General features: G+C 39.4%; 1 protein-coding gene across 5 annotated transcripts in view; it reads left to right on the top strand.

Annotated features, from left to right (window-relative positions):
- The first annotated feature begins 2,157 nt into the window (after positions 1 to 2,157).
- Positions 2,158 to 5,084, top strand: part of mrtfab (myocardin related transcription factor Ab) — a 37,643-nt gene continuing 34,716 nt past the window's right edge. For all 5 annotated transcript variants that reach the window (XM_037544058.1, XM_017725309.2, XM_017725308.2 and 2 more), the window contains exon 1: positions 2,158 to 2,295. The gene's annotated coding sequence lies outside the window, so the exon portion shown is untranslated. The remainder of the gene's footprint in view (positions 2,296 to 5,084) is intronic.

Here is a 5,084-nt window from a genome sequence, read left to right as displayed (position 1 = left end):
GAATCGTGTCTTGCAAACACAAGCTAAAGCTAAACAAAGCTGTAGAAACTTGACAGATCATCCACATCTAAATCTTAGTCAAATTGCCCAGTATTTGAAATACTGTTTTTGCTGTTATCAAAATACCAGCAGGTGGAGCAAGATACTCATCAGTCCAGATGAACAGAGTGACAACCTATAAGAAAAGACAGATGAAGGGCAGCTGAAGGAAGCTGTCAGCAAAACAAATCTGATGCTGTAATGCTGAACTACCTGAAGTACCTTGTAGTTAAGAAAGTTCACTGACTTTTCAAAAGTTCTGAATATTTTACTCATTAAGACGTAAACCAAGATATTTAGAGAGGTTTGATGTGAAATCCTCTGTTCTAGAAAAACTTTTGAGTCAGAATTGTTCACAGTGATGGTTATAGGAGCCAGACATCTGAAGTGTTTAATGCCTCTAAAATCTCCATCACAGAAAGTTATTATTTGAAATGGTTACAAATCTGCTGTCCAATGCTTCAGATTCAGATTTGGCCTAAAACATTTTTTAATCCACACGTTGGGCATTGTTAAGCAATATAGTCCACTCTTTTACCTTTATATCACCATTACATATAAAAACCTAGAAGACAAGTGTATGTTCATTGGTGGTGCTTGTGCTGTGGACATCAGCACCCCTAGATCCTATCACTGCTACTGCAAAGAAATGTGTAACTTTCTCTACAATGAGCATCTCAACGACAGAATTATACAGGCATTTTGAAAAACCGTTGGAATTCACCTTTAAGTGTGTTTATCCCAGTGTTACCTACAAATGCATCCCATCACACTTATCCATTTGTTTAAATCAGAACCACAAGGCTGAAATTGTTCTCTTAAGCATCTCTTAAGCAACACACACCTCTACCCCCCCCCCTTTGCATTTTATAATTGCTAAAGTAACTAGTTACATATACTCAGTACATGTGCTCAAGAAAAAAATGTATAGATTTGTATTTGTCTAAACATTTTTAAATAATACTTTCACTTCTGCTAAAGTTGCTTTGGTTCTGTTTAACTCCATTATAATACACTGCTTCACTGTGATTGGTCGCACCTCAAACTTCATTTTATTTGTCTTTAATGTACATGAAGAAGAGAAGAATACAGCCTAACCAGCCTCAGTTTCTTTTCCCCCTTTAAACTGTTTTTAGAAAGCCACTGAGCATGGAAAGAAATATTTTTAGACATATTTTGCTTTGGGGTTTATTTTGGGAAAATGATGCAAATGATGTTACTTCACATATAAACAGTACATTGATTTAATATTTTAGTATGAATTATGTAGCAATGTTGTAGTATGAATATATATATATATATATATATATATATATATATATATGCTAAAAACACAATATAAATGTTACATAAATATAATAGGAAAGCTTGCATTTTCATAGAGTTCCTGCTCAAAAAAACACCCGATTTGCCTCATGAAGGGCTTGAAAACGACCTGATGCCCTCAGTCAGGTGTGCTGGGATGTGGACTAGGTACAAATGTGCAGGGCAGGTGGTCTGCAAGACTGGAGATGGCCTGTCTAGAATAGAGTAAACAAGGCCATTGCGTGAATAAAGCTAAAAAGTGTTGAAAACGGAGGCCCATGGTTGGATTTCTGCAACACTTACAAAACTCACCTCCGTATGTACATTTTTCTTTCTTTTTTAATCTGATCTTTTAGCACTAAACATGTCAGGAATTAAGTAAAAGTTCACAGCTCAGATTTCTGTTTGGAACACTGCCAAACTGCTCCAAACCCCAGAAGATGAATGTCAGGAGGAGTCAGACACGTCTGAGAAATTTAGACTGCATAGATTTGTGTTCACCACAAATTATGCTTACAGTGCGGACTGTTTACTGCCATTTAACGAACAGAGTGCTTTAAACAATTTTCTGAGGTGTTTTTGGTGGTAATCTCGACTGTTTTTTTAAGGAAAAGTACGTTTACTTTTGTAGTAATAACACTGTAATAACAATACTTTTACTTGATCTTGGGTTTGGTCTCCTCTATACGTGCTCCTGTTTCTACATCTAAACGACATTAATCGTTTGTAAAAATGATGTAAACTGAAATGAAAACCTGTCTCTTACTGCCTCGGTGTGGTCACCCGGAAGCAGTGGTCTTCCCCTGTCTGTCTGTCTCTCTCTCACAGCAGAGCTGGGATGGTCGGGCTAGCGGAGCGCAGCCTAACGCTAACCATGTCGGCTCACGGTTTGTGAATAAATGTCGAGTTTCAAAATTCAGCTCGTTGCTACATTCAAGTCCCCACAACTCGGTAAGTTGTTTAGAAATTGTGGGAAGTGTTTCAGGCGCTGTTTTTAACCTGTAGTCCAGTCAGTCAGCGGGCTAGTGAGTAAGGTTAGCTAGCTGAAGGCGAGCCGCTGCAGCGCTGTTGGCGACTAAAGAGCAGAGCAGCGCTAACGTTACATCCTCTTAGCCCCCCATTTTCACCCCCCGTCCTCGCTCCCAGCTATAGCACCGAGCTTCTGTAGGCCTGTTATTTTCATGTACTTGTGTTTTTAGCTGTAAAGAGTTAGTTCGACGGCAGATTTATTTGGAAGATGTTTTCTTGTACTGCCGCTCCACTTCCTGCCGTGTCGCCATGCCATGACAGTTAATCCAACAAGCTTACGCTAGCTAGCTTTCTTAGCTTCGCCACTTATCACGCTGCAAACTGTTGCTGCCGAAAGTGATGTCTGTATACGCCGAGTCCACATGACACCTGCCAGCCTTAATGACATGTGATTATAAAACAGCGGGTATTTGTCTCATTAAATCAGTCGTGCGGGACACACCTACACAGAGTCAACAGATGCCGAGCTGAGAGGGTTTGCTATGCTGGATGGCTGGCTAGCTAGCAGGAGAGGAATAATGACTAGCAGCGGGTGTTTTAGGAGTGAATAACTCTTGCTTAAAATCTCTGCCATTAACGTTAACTTAGATGTTTTGCATGTCAAAATGTAGCCCGTGAACAGATTTAGTTTCCTGCTTTGTTATTATTAAACGTGCTAACGCCACAACAAGTCGTGTCTACTCCACATCCGGTGCCTGTTAGAAAGATGCGCTGCAGTCTGAGGTTTTTTGCTCAGAAAAGCACGTTTTCAGTAATGATAAATATAGCCATATTGCCCAGCCCTGTATGGTGACCTGGTTACATTGTCCATGAAGGTAAATTCAGCATCACTATGCTGATTGAAACCCCACTTTGATGCGAATCACATTTCTGTCAGTGTAGCCAAGATTAAAGTTCACCGTCTGCTCCGCGGGACTAGAAAAGAGCTGCCTTCATTTCTCCTCAAGCATCCTTGTAGGTGGAGGCATGTTTATTGGCCACCATGTTCATGGGTGATTTTTACAGACAGGTGTGGGCCTGCGCAAAGAGGAATGTGTCCTTCCCCTTTGAATTGTAGAAGACCTCGTACTACATGTCTGAACACTGCCTTTCACTCACACAGGGAGGCTGGTGCTAACCCTAGGAGGAGTCTTTATACTGTGCTCAGTCTATGTCTTTGAGTAGCTGATTAATGCATAGCCGGCAGGGAGAGATTGTTTGCAGTGGTGCTGATAACTAAATCTCTTAAATCATTTTATTGTGGCATTACAATTTATGTATTTTTGATGTTGGGTGTGTTTACTAGGGCTGCAATGATATGGGTGTGGGTTGATATCCGATATTTTTCATAAGCATATCAGCCAGTGCTGATGTATAAGCATTCATAAGATGTAGAGTTGTTGACATTATGCATCCTGTTGTTTACACATGGCATTTATTTCTTGGTGTGTGTTTGATTTACTGCCTTCTTGTTTTGCATATGGTACATGCAAGCCAATGTATTTCACTTAGTTGCAGAGAGAAATTGCGCTAGAGCCAGATGTCATAGTGTGGAGCATGTCGCTGTTGTCAGAAGAAAACCTTGCATCTCCAAAATGGTAACTTTACAGGAGAAGGAAAAAGCCTACTTTACTCTTAGTGTAAGTCAATGAAACAAGAATTATTTTCAAGTCATTTTGGGCCGTTTCTTTTGGTCCATTCATCATGAAATTTACACACAATTTAAAGAGCAACAGACTTTACCAAATGATGTCATAAACTGAAAAACAACAAAAATAGATACAAGGTTTTCTTCCGACAGCGGCGATATGCTGTGCAACAGTGATGATTTTACTGGTAAGCTAAAACTGAATATGTCAGTATGAAGAGTGCAATTCAATGGGCTTGTGTAAGTTATTCGGTATCACTGAATGACAGAATAGCACTTCAATTCCATTTAGCTTATATTTGGAGTTTATGAAGTACAGAGCTGGTATTTTTCCTTTTAGAAATGGATTAATCATGAATACACTGAACAAAAGTGATGATTCATATAGACTTGTCTGTATATGGATTCTAATGGACAGATGCTTTGTTGGAGGGACCTGTGTTAGTAGTATTTTGTTAAGAATAGACTGGGACTTCACTAGTTTTTAATGTTTATGTTTAACAGCATCTTAGAATTACTTCTTTCTCTGCTGATACTGTAGGTGGTTACTGTTATTCATTGTGTAAAGACCTACATTTTCTCTTCAACATTCACAACCACCAAAGATCCACCCAGTATGCCAGGGTGTTTCCAGACCGTGAAACAGCTCTATTTATTTCTCTTTTTCTTTTTTTATTTCTAAAGAAGTTGGTTGTGGAAAACATACCAGAGGGGGGCTGTATATGTGCAGCCACATTTTGACTGCTCATTTTCTTGCTGTTACATTTTTCAGGAAATGGTCAGAGTTGACACAGAAGTGAAGCCGCTTGAGAAAGAAAAAATGTAAAAAAAAAAAAAAAAAGGTTCCTTTTTTACAGGTGGGAAATGGGAGATTTGAGTGGGTTGTTTTGTCCATTGTGATTGTTAGTTTTCTGAGGAACACTGTGCTTTTACTGAAGGTTATTCCTTCTAGGCGTATGGCTTCCTTGAAATTTGAGATGTGGTGTGCCAAGCCAAGCACATTACGGCTTATGTGTAACTCAAGTGCAGGAGGCTAGAGCTAAGACGTGATTCATTTTAGTTCAGCCCTGCAATGATTTGAGTT

This window comes from Pygocentrus nattereri, chromosome 13 (assembly GCF_015220715.1).
Source record: "Pygocentrus nattereri isolate fPygNat1 chromosome 13, fPygNat1.pri, whole genome shotgun sequence".
Lineage (NCBI taxonomy): Eukaryota > Metazoa > Chordata > Actinopteri > Characiformes > Serrasalmidae > Pygocentrus > Pygocentrus nattereri.
This window is presented reverse-complemented; position numbering and strand designations above follow the sequence as displayed.